Source organism: Zalophus californianus, chromosome 10 (assembly GCF_009762305.2).
Source record: "Zalophus californianus isolate mZalCal1 chromosome 10, mZalCal1.pri.v2, whole genome shotgun sequence".
In the NCBI taxonomy this organism is placed as follows: Eukaryota; Metazoa; Chordata; class Mammalia; order Carnivora; family Otariidae; genus Zalophus; species Zalophus californianus.
In genome coordinates this window covers 72,725,950-72,738,033 of record NC_045604.1, presented here as the reverse complement: position 1 = coordinate 72,738,033, position 12,084 = coordinate 72,725,950, and positions in this window count along the sequence as shown.

Here is a 12,084-nt window from a genome sequence, read left to right as displayed (position 1 = left end):
TGCTCTGTAGGGACCAGACTTAATGTACACTAAGACAGTGTGGGGGTGCCTGGATGGCTCCCCTGGTTGAGCGTCCGACTCTTGATTTCAGCTTGAGTCATGATCTCAGGGTTGTGCCCTGCGTCGGGCTCTGTGCTCAGTGGGGAGTCTACTTCTCTCTCTCTCCCGCCATCTCTCCCTGCCCCCCCACCCTGCTTGCGTGCTCTCTCTCTCTCTCTGAAATAAATAGTAAAATCTTAAAAAAAATTAAGACAGTGTATCTATTTGGAATGCATATGGATATAAACAACAGAAAACCCTACTTTCCAGACTGATACCAATAAAAAACTATTTTTTTCCTATGTAGCAAAAAGTTCAGGGGAAATGTCCTGGGGCTAGTATCAGTGATCACCAGGAACTCAGCTTCTTTCTACTTTTCTGTTCCTCTATCCTTAGCAGAGGCCTTTATTCTCAAGCCTCTTGCCTCATGGTTGGAAGATGGCTGCTGCACCTCCAGGCCTCACACTTATGTTCCAATCAGGAAGAAGGAGGGAGGGTGAAAGGATGCAGAGCTTTCCCTTAGCAAGTCCTTATCTTCTTATTTAGGAGGAGAAGGCCTCCCCTGGGCTTGGGAAAGCCAAGTGGTTTATATTAACTATCTTATTTAATCCCTATTTTAAACATCTGAGGTAGGTCATATTTCCCCTGCTTTACAGATGTGGAAGCTTAGAGAACTTAGTAACTTTCCCAAGGTCACACCATCAGCGGCAGAACTAAGACTAACCATGATAACACACTGCGTTTTTCCAGCCTGTGTTTCATCATTGCACACAAAGCAATTCCCTGTTCGTTTTTTTTCATTTGGGTCTCCTGAACCTCGTGGAGATGGGCAAGGCAGGTATTAGGATAGCCTCATGTCACGGAAGAGGAAGTGAATGATGACTTGCCCAAGGCACCCAGCCAGCAACTTTCATTGAACTGGGTTTAATCTCCGGTCTCGTGTCCTGTCTTCTGGACCCTGCGGTCTGTGTGTGGTTGAGGAGCTCTCGATTCGCTGAGGGGCATGGACACACAGAAGGAAAAGGTGCAAACATTTAAGTTTGCACAGGCTCAGCTTCTAGGGGTTTTCTGCTGATTCTCCCCCTCCTTTTTTTCCCTATAGTTTTCATCCCTCTGACATATTTTATTTTCTAACTGGAAGTTTGTACCTCTTCATCCCCTTTGCCTGTCACCCAACCCCCCGCCCCCATCCCCTCTGGCAACCACTAGTTTCTTCTCGGTACGTAGGAGTCCACTTCTGTTTTGTTTGTTCATCTGCTTTGTTTTGTTTTGTTTTTGGATTCCACATATAAGCAAAATCATATGGTATTTGTCGTTTTCTGTCTGACTTATTTCACTTAGCAGAATACCCTCGAGGTCCATCCACATTGTTGTGAATGGCAAGATCTCATTTTTTTATGGCTGAGTTATATTCCATCGTGTGTATGTATGTGTGTGTGTGTGTGTATGTATATCATATATTCTTATCTGTTCATCTACTGATGGATACTTAGGTTGTTTCCATATCTTGACTATTGTAAATAATGCTGCAGTAAACATAGGGGTACATACATCTTTTTGAATGAGTGCTTCGTCTTCTTTGGGTAAATACCCGGAAGTGAATTACTGGGTTGTAGGGTAGCTCTATTTTTAATTTTTTTGAGGAACTTCCATGCTATTTTCCACAGCGGCTGTGCCAATTCACATTCCCACCAACCGTGCGCAAGGATTCTCTTTCCCCCACATGCTCGCAACACTTGTTCTCTCTTATCTTTTTGATGATAGCCGTTCTGACTGGTGTGGGATGACATATCACTGTGGTTTTGATTGGCGTTTCCCTGATGAGTGATGTGGAGCATCTCTTCATGTGTTTCTTGGCCCTGCCCTGCCGCTTGCAGGGATGGGAGGGTGAGTCTGGGACTACGCGGTGATGCACACCACTTTGTTTCAGAACAGACCCTGTGCACAGAGGGGTCTGCGTTGCCTTTCTCCACCCATGGGTTCCACTCTCTTAGTGTGTGTGCTTTCCAGTTTTACTGCAAACAGGTACCTGCTGCTGGAAGGGGAGTTTCCTAGACCGAAAAGTCAGACTCTATCTTAAGTATTCTTTTCCTCTTCTTGAGCACAGGTCACAAAGGAGGGGATATTTCTTGAAAATCCAGTCGGATTATATGGTAAAAGGAAAGAAGAAAACCGATTCCAAGTGAATTTTCTGTTGGCCTCGATAGAATTAAATAAATTAATTAAATAAAACCCCCAGTAATCCATTTTTTTTTTTAAAGCCTCTGCGTAACATGACGAATTTGGCTCTGAGCTCTGACCTCAGTGCTTGGGTCATGGGTCTTTGAGAAAAATCTGTAAATGATTTATAGAAGAGCAGACACGAAGGCTCCACCTGCAGTGAATAGATGAACATGATGGGTTGCAGCATTTGGATAAAAAGATACCCATTTTAAAATAGAAGTATGATATTTTGATGTTGTGTTAAGTAAGAAAATGGTAATCACAGGGAGCAGATTGGTATTATGATGAAGCCTTAACTTGGTTCTCGATATGGAGGCACATAGTAGGTACTCAATAAAATATTCACTGAATACCTCTGGGAGTCAAGCCAACTTAATGAATTGATCACTGGACTTTTGACACCACAATCAGATAAACAATTTTAAAGTAGTCTGTGTATTCTGTGGTTATTCCATGACTCCAAATGATCTCTAAAATAAGCCATTATCAAATTGGTGTTGCGAATTAGAGGACAAAAGCCCAAACTTAAATCCACTTTCACGGAGGAAACCTCACGGGGTAATCATTTCTCCCCCGCTCTTGCTAGTGGTCTGAAATGTGAGCAGCATTAGCGGGTGACACCAGCAAGCAGGCTGCCTGCTGGGTCCCAGTCGGCTTGGGATCAGTGCAAATCAAGGGGCTGCCCAGGAGCTAACCACACAGACAACGATGTGCTGTGGCTGGTGGTCCACTGCTGGATGCAGATGGAGCGTTTTTAAGGGTTCCTAGCTGCTCTCTCTTACGAGCACAGAAGCAGCAGCCAGGATAGAGCCCTTCTTTGGGTGTGTCTTCTCCATCCTCCTGTCCTTCCAGCTGCTCGGGCTGATGACCTTGGAGTCGTCCTGACTCCTGTTTCTCTCACATTCCTCGTCGGATCTGTGAGCAAACCCGCTGGCCCTGCTTTGAGAACATATGTGATGTGTCACCACTGTCAACTGCCTTCACTGACACTGTGCTAGACCAAGCTATGGTCATTTCACACCTGGGCTCCTGAAGCAGCCACCTCGCTGGTTTTCCTGCTTCTGCCCTGCCTTCTTACGTGTGATGTTCAACACAGTGGGCAGAGGGATCCTTTCTACAGGCTTAAGACCCATCATGTAACTCTTCTCCATTCTTCTCTGAATTCTCCGGATTCTCATCCTGCTTGGAGTAAAACCTCAAGTCCTTCCAGTGGCTTGTCACCCCCATGGTTTCTCTGAATTGATCTGCCATTCTCCCTGCTTTCTGCGCTTAGGCCACATGGGCCTCCTTCCTGTTCCTGGAGCACATCAGGTGGGCTCCTGTCTCCACGCAGTTCTTGCTACCTCGATCCCTCTGCCTGTGACATTGTTCCCCGGATATCCACATGGTCCCTTCTCTCACATTCTCCAAATCTCTGCCCAAATGTGTCCTTCTCAGTGAGACCTCATCACCCTGTTTAAAACTGCAGCTATGTATTTAAAACTATTAGGTTTGCTGTAGTTTTTTTTTGGGGGGGTAGGTATTTTTTTATTAGGTTAAGGAAGTTTCTCTTCCTAGTTTGCTGAAAATTTAAAAAATGGGCAGTTACTGAATTTCATTGATTTCATTGATTTTTTTCCTCTGCCTACTGAGATCATCATGCCTCCTTTAATGTGGCAATGTGGTTAATTGCATTAATATATTTTCTAATATTAAACGAGACCTGTATTTCTGGAATACCCAAGTGGCCCAATAGGGGGAATGCAAGCAGAGCATGGCAATCTTGCTGAGTTGAGGAGACAGATATAGGCATTTGGAGAGGCTGAAGCAGCTGGAATTTGCAGAGCAGAGTCCCAGAGAGGAGGATCCTAGGCAAAGAAAGAGCTCTAAAAATCTGGAGATTGTTACTGAATACTAAGCCACAAATACACAGGGGGAAACTCCATGAAGCTGGTCAAAGGACAACTGGAGAACTGTAAACTGAACAATACCTGGGTGATACTCGAGTTCTAAACAGCTAGCGTGGAGAGTCGTCACTGGACACATGGGCATTCATAGACACCCCAGAAGGGTCAGTGTCACTAGTTGAGCTGAAGTATTTCTACAGGAAAGGCTATTAAAGATCTGTCCAAAAAAAGCTTAAAAACATGCTTTGAGAGAATTAACCTAATCTGCAAATAACCTAACTTCCTGTTAGAACAAAGTCTGATACTCTTGAAAAGAAGGCAACAAACTCTAGCACTCAACAATGCACAATTTACAATGTCCAGCACCCAACAAAAAATTACTTGACATGAGAAGAGGTGATCAAATGTGATCCATAATCTGGAGCAAAATCAGTCAATAGAAACAGTCGGAAATGACAGAGACGAAATGACTCACAGACAAGGACTTTAAATCATCTATTTTAAGTATCCTCAAAGACTTAAAGGAAATCATGTAATGTGGAGAAAAGTGTAAGATATTTAAAAAACCCCAAATGGTCCTTGTGGCACTGAAAATTTCAATGTATGAAATGAAAATTTCACCAGATGGGATTAATAGAAGATTAGACTCTGCAGAAGAACAGATCAGTGAACTCATAAACATAGTAATGGATACTACTCACACTAATGCACAGAGAAAAAAAAGAAAACCCCACCAGAGCCTTTCTGACCTGTGGGACAATGTTGAGCAGCCTGTGTATGTGTGATTGTGTGTAATGGAAGTCCCAGGAAGAAGAGGGTCAAGAAAGAAATAGATTTGAAGAGGGCACCTGGTGACTCATTCGGTTAAGCATTTGCCTTCAGCTCAGGTCATGATTCCAGAATCCCAGGATTGAGTCCCGCATCGGGCTCCCTGCTCAGCAGGGAGTCTGCTTCTCCCTCTGACTGACTCTCCCCGCTCTCAGTGCTTTCTCTCTCAAATAAATAAATAAATAAATAAAATCTTTAAAAAAAAGAAATAGATTTGAAGAGCTAATGGCCAAAGTTTTTTCCACATTTAATGAAAGCTGTAAAGATAGTTATAGACAGATCTAAGACACTCAAAGAATCCCAAACAGAATAAACATAAAACCAAACCAAGACTCATGATAACCAAATTGCTGAAAAGCAGTGATAATGAAAAAAATCTTGAATTTCAGAGACAAAGATACATTAAATATAGAACAAAGGTTAGAATTACTCCAGATTTCTTGTCATAAACGATGTAAGCCAGAAGACATCAAAACATCTTCAAAGCAGTGGAAGAAAAAGCAATCAATCTAGAATTTTGTATCTAGTGAAATTATTTTTCAAAAAACTCTTTAGCTAGTCGGTTGGCTGTATGACTGTTCTGGCCAGGGAGATACGAACAAAAGTGCTGTGTGCATGCCTTTCTTCTCCCTCCTCCTCCTTCCTGTCTGGAGCTCCAGAAACTATCTTACACAGAAGGGAGACCTTTAGATATAGGACAGTGACTTTTCCTTTGTTGGACAATGAAAGGGCAACAGGATCTAAGGAGTCTGGTTCTCCAACACCGTGGATTGCCAGACCAGCCCCAGACAGCCTTCAGGAGGTATCACAGTGAGAAAGGGTTAAGCTGTTATTTGGAGGTTTTCTCTAACCCTGAACCCAAGTCTAATATGATTAGCTATTTGAAAGAATAGCAGTTGGTAAGTCTCTGATGAGATCTAGAACAAAGAAGACACAAATAAATAATATGAAGATTTTAGAAGGGGACATAACCATAAATGCAGCAGAGATGACAAGAATAATAAAAGATTATGAAAAACCTACCAATAATTTTCACGTTCAGGAAAAAAAAGAATACATTTCTAGAAAAAAAATCACTAAAACTAAATCAAGAAAAAGCAGAGACTTGAAACAGACCCTTGTTCTCTGATGTTCACAGCAGCATTATTCACAAAAGTAAAAAGGTGGAACCAATCCAGATGTCCATTGATGAATGAATGTGGTATAGACATACAATGGAATCTTCTTCAGCCTGAAAAAGGAATGAAATTCTGACACCTACTACAACACTGATGGACCTTGAGAACGTTATGCTGAGTGAAATAAGCCAGACACAGAAGGACAAATATTGCATGATTCCTCTCCTACGAGACACTAGAATGGTCAGATTCATAGAGACAGTAGAATAGAGGTCACGGGGGCCAGGCGGCAGAGAGGAAACGAGGAGTGAGTGTTTAACGGGGACAGAGGCTCAATTTGGGAAGAGGTAATGTTTTGGATGTAATGGATGGTGGTGATGGTTGCACAGCAGTCCAAATGTACTTACTGCCACTGAACTATACGCTTAAAAATGGTTAAAATGGTAAAGTGTATGTCGTATGTATTTTGTCAGAATAATTTTTTTTTCTTCTTGGGTATTGTGGAGCAGGAGGATGTGTCTGTACACTCAGGCCTCCCCGTTGCTAGAAATCCAACACTGGCCCTGACATCCTAAAGCTTCTAGCTTAATGACTTCTGCTCGTACTTCTCCTTTCTTGGCATTTCCATAACTGGAAGAATGGGTGCAAATATATAATATTATAGTAACTAGCTATTAGAGATTTTTTTTTAAAGATTTTACTTATTTATTTGGCAGAGAGACACAGCCAGAGAGGGAACACAAGCAGGGGGAGTAGCAGAGGGAGAAGCAGGCTCCCTGCTGAGCAGGGAGCCTGATGCGGGGCTTGATCCCAGGACCCTGGGATCATGACCTGAGTCGAAGGCAGACGCTTAATGACTGAGCTACCCAGGCACCCCGCTATTAGAGATTTTTAAAAAAAATTTTTTAAGTAATCTCTACACCCAACGTGGGGCTTGAACTCACAACCCCGAAATCAAGCATTGCGTGCACTACGGACTGAGCCGGCCAGGCGCCCCAGGAACCAGTCATTAGAAGGAGCAGACATAACTTCTCCTCCCAGCAGGAAGCCTGTTGATAAAGAAGAGGAGCCCCTGGAACAGCATGGCTGACCCTTGTCCCCAGACCTTTTCCTCACGTGAACTGGCAGGTGAAGTCTGCTCAGCTACCTCACGTGCTCCAGGCTTACAAACCAAGGTCCACTTTTAGAGCTGCCGGTGGGGATGACATCTGTTTGGCACTGGGCTGTGGGCCGGGCTCCCGGGTGAAACCGGCTCCCAGTGCCTGTCTTTCAGAGCCCGTGTCTGCAGGATGCTGTTTTTCCAGGACAGCCTCTACCTTCAGAATCACCTGAGCCTCACAAATGCACCAGGAATTCACCTTGCAGCCTGGCACATTCTGAGTCCCTGTGTAGGGCGGCCGCTCCCAGATTCTTCGAGAGAGCCTCAGCAGACCCGCCTTCCACCGCACGCCTCCCCCAGCCCCTCAGGTGTTTCTGCCTCGGGATTTGGAGCTGTGGTGCCACCAGGCAGGGATGTGTCTGCATTTGTGTGTGACATCATTGATCCTGGATGGGAGGTAGGTTTCTTCCTCACCCCAAGCACGTTTCTACAACTGTCCCGGTTCCACCTTCGTAAGCAGATACAACTGGGAGGGTCTGCTGATGAGCTCTGTGCAGGGCCTCTCCTGCAAGGGCAGCCCAGGCACCCACATGGTGCCTCACGGATCTCCCAAAGGCTTCTGAGCCTCTTCTCCACATGGTCCCACTCTGCCCATTATGCTTACGTGGCTCATATCCCCTGTGCGCTGCAGCCCAGCTGGCCTGCTCATCTCCCCCAGCACAGCCCCCTCCTCCAGAATCCCCTAGACACTCCAGCCCTCCCTGAGCCCTCCTGGGACCTGCAGGTCTTCAAGGCATTTTCTCTCCCCACCCATGTCTGATCCCCTTTCCCTGCTTGCCGGGAGCAGACAGTGGGTGTGTTGAACATAACTAAAGTCCAGAACTGCATGTGACCGGTTGCATCTTGGACTTCCACTTTGAGCCAGTGAGGAAGGAGACGTGCCGGCTGCCTGCATGTCCCTGTCTTCGCAGCTGGGCACTCCTGCATCGCCACTGTCCCTGGCTGGGCATGGGTGGGGCCACACCTCCTGCAGATGGTACTGTGACCACAGCCTCAGCTGATAAGGAGTCAGAAGGAAGCCCAGCCCTGGGCTGAGTTGTCATATGAAGTTAGCCTGCTACCTGCCACCCTCGTAGGGCACTGTGGCCTGGCTGTAGCAGAGATGATTAACACAACCTCCATCTTCTTGGGGGTACTGAATCAGCCCAGGAGGGCAGTTTTAGGCTGTCCTGGCAATGCTGCCCTGGCTCTTGAGGATTTTCTTGCCCCAATCTCCCTGAATCTCAGAAGCGCTGATTCCGCCCTGCCTGGCCCTGGGCTGTGCTTGCTCTATGCTGCTCCGGGAACCAGCACACTGAACCTGCCCCCAGTTCTCAGGTGATGGGCCCCACTGCCTGCTTGTCTGAGGTCTGCCTGTCCTAGGGTTGTGGCAGGGGCAGCCACCACCACGCCCCCATCCCCGCTGAAGAATGGGGTGATACTGCAGACCTAAACCAGCCTTGTATGAACCAGGAACCCAGTACAAAGGAACCGGATGGAATGGGAGGACATTGAATGCAGCTGAGTTAGAAGGTGGCATTCGGGGACACTCCTGAGTTCAAATCCTACCCCCTCCCCGGTATTTGTTGGCTAAACCTTGGTTTCGTCAAAGGGTGGTTGAGGATGGAATGAGACAGTAAGTGGACATGCCAGACACAGAGCAAGCGAGCATAGTGGTAATTATTGCTATCAGGCTGGGGCAGAGAGAAGAGTGAGCTAGACCCACTTTGTCAAGGAATGGCTCTGTGACCTCCAGGACCAACCCCAGCCTCAGTGCCTGCCTCTGTCCCGGGGCTGTTTGTCTTGTCCCCTGACCTCCCAGCACTGTTCTGAGGATCAAAGGAAGGAGTACAGAGGCAAGCCTCCTGCAAACTGTAAAGTATTTCATAAACCCAAGATGTTTGTATTACGATGTACACAGTGTCCCAGTGTGCGTATACCCTCGTGTCTTTGAATGTGCCTTTGAGTAACTCAAGATGGGGGAAAAGGTGGTTTTCTAGCTGTTAATGTTGCCAGGCTTTGAAACGTGCTTACACTTGGCTCCCACACAGGCTGAAATTAAACTGTGAACACACGTTCCCTGTTCAGTGGCCTGCGATTTTGCAGCTGGGTTGTTGCTTTGCATGGCTTCCTGTCTGTCCTCCTGTGATTACCGACTGGCTTCTGGAGGCAGGTGTAGAGAGAGGGAGACAGTTTAGACAAGGGGGACTCCAGACCCTGCAGCCTGGGTACCAGCCCTTCCTGCACCCCATTTCCTCCTCCCAGGAGTGGAGAGCCTTCGAAGAGCGATCCACACATCTGATTTTAAGTTGTGGTATGGTTGATAATACAAGCAGGTTCAGGGGCGCCTGGGTGGTTAGTCGTTAAGCGTCTGCCTTCGGCTCAGGTCATGATCCCAGGGTACTGGGATCGAGCCCCGCGTCAGGCTCTCTGCTCGGCGGGAAGCCTGCCTCTCCCTCTCCCCCCCACCCCCGCTTGTGTTCCCTCTTTTGCTGTGTCTCTCTCTGTCAAATAAATAAATAAAATCTTAAAAACAAAAACAAAAACAAAAAAAAAACCCAAGCAGATCCAAATTGCTAGGGAAGCACAGAGAGGATCAACTTCTTAGTTTTGGGGAAAGGGGCAAAAGGCCAACACTTTCCTTGGGGCCATTCCTGGGGTAGGTCCCATTTCAAGAACTCAGTATTCCTGTCCCTAAATATCCTTGGCTGGAGAGGTACAAAAGGGGTCATTGCACAGGGTATATGTGGAGGGGATAAAGTCACAGAAACGACTGGGCAGAGGAAGTGGAAAATTTAAAATGGATTCATTGTTTTTTTATTCTACTTGCATATTCATAGGCTTATGAACTATTATTATTATTATTATTATTATTATTAATTGTGGTGGAATACTTCTAAAAAATGTACCATCTGTATTAGTTGGCTAGAGCTGCCATAACACAGTACTGAAGACCAGGCAGCTTGAACAACAGAAATTTGTTTTCTCCCGGTTCTGGAGGCTGGGAGCCTGAGATCAAGGTGTTGGCAGGATTGGTTTCTTCTGAAGCCCCCCTCCTGGGCTTGTGGATAGCTGTCTTCTTGTGCTTCTTCACATCATCTTTCTCTACATGTAAGTGTCCTAATTTCCTCTTCTTTTGAGGATGCCAGTCATCCTGGTTTAGGGCCCACCCTCATGACCTCATTTTAACTTAATGACCTCTTCCAAGAACTTATTTCCAACGCAGTCACATTCTAAGGTACTGGGGGTTTGGACTTCAACATACAAATTTGGCGGGGAGGGGGTTGGCATGATTTAGCCTGTAACTCACTATAAACTGCCTATCACACCTAACCGCCACACAGTAGGAGGGCCAGAGAGGAACCGGCCTGCAGGCCCACTGGCTCCTTCTTCCAGGCTCCCCACCTCACAGTTCTAAGAGAGGATATGGATGTTGCCCCAAATTATAACGATATTCCTGGAAACTGTGGGCAAATGGGACTCTTAGAACCAAAGACATCTTATGTAGGTAACAAGAGTTGCAGTTAAGAGCACTCTTTGGAAATATTATAGAGTCTTCATATTTATATACTTATTTAGAGAGAGCAGGCATGTGGTGGGGGGGGATGGGCAGAGGGCGATGAAGAGGGAGAGAAGCGGACTCCAGGCTGACCACCGAGCATGACTTAGGGCTTGATCTCATGGCCCCGAGATCATGACCTGAGCCAAAATCAAGAGTCGGACACTCAGCTGACTGAGCCACCTGGGCGCCCCTATTGTAGAATGTTCTATAGGCACTGCACACGAGAAAGGCTTGTCTCTTGCAAACAGTCCCAGCACACTATGGCATGGTGGGTTTTATCATGACTTGTGTGAGGATCTCATCATGAAGCATTGAGACATGAAGCATAAATGAGAACAGCAGAGAAATCCAGAAAAAACTGTGCTGGTTGCATACAGCCTGGACTCAACAGTGTGGAGCTTCTCAGATATTGAGTATTGTAGATGATACTGGATACTTCCTCCTGGAATGTTTCTATATTTGAAAAAAAATGTATTTATTGGCATTGTGATAATACTTGTCTAGTTCACCGACTTTCTTTCTGAGTAGCGTTAGTGGTAATTTGATATGATTGTGTGCCTAAATATACCCACATCATCCTAACAAGTATATGGGGTCCTACCATGGTGGATACCGATGGATGCGGCTAACAATTTGCAGGTTCATTGTGCAAGGGACTGTCCTAGGAGGGCTCCTGGGTAAAAGCCAGCAGCAGTCCACCAGGATCAGAACCGTCCCGGATAGTGTTTTGCTTGAGCGAAGGTTTAGATCCTGAATGCTCAGCTTTCCAGCCATTTTTACTTCTCAGATGAGTGGCAGCCAGCCTGGAAGAGCCTTCTTTGGAAAACCTGATGAATGCAGGGAAAAACACTTGGAAGTACTGACATGGGAGAGGGTCTCCTGCAAAATGACCTGACCAGAATATTCTAAAGCAGTAAATGATCATAAGAATCACCTGGGGAGATTTGAAATGCCCTCCTGTACCCCTTCCTATACCCAATGATCACATCAGAATTTCTTTTTTTTTAAGATTATTTATTTGAGAGAGAAAGAAAGAGAGAAATAAAACAAGCAGGGAGAGGGGCAGAGGGAGAGGGAGGCTCCTTGAGCAGACTGCCCCCTTAGTGAGGAGCCTGGTGGATGCGGGGTTCAATCCCAGGACCCTGAGATCATGACCTGAGCTGAAATCAAGAGTCGGATGCTTAACCATTTGAGCCACCTGGGCTCCTCCCTATCAGAATTTCTGAGGATGGGGTCAGGTCATTAGTGTCCACAAGCATCCCAAATAGTTGTGGCACGTGGCCAGGCTGA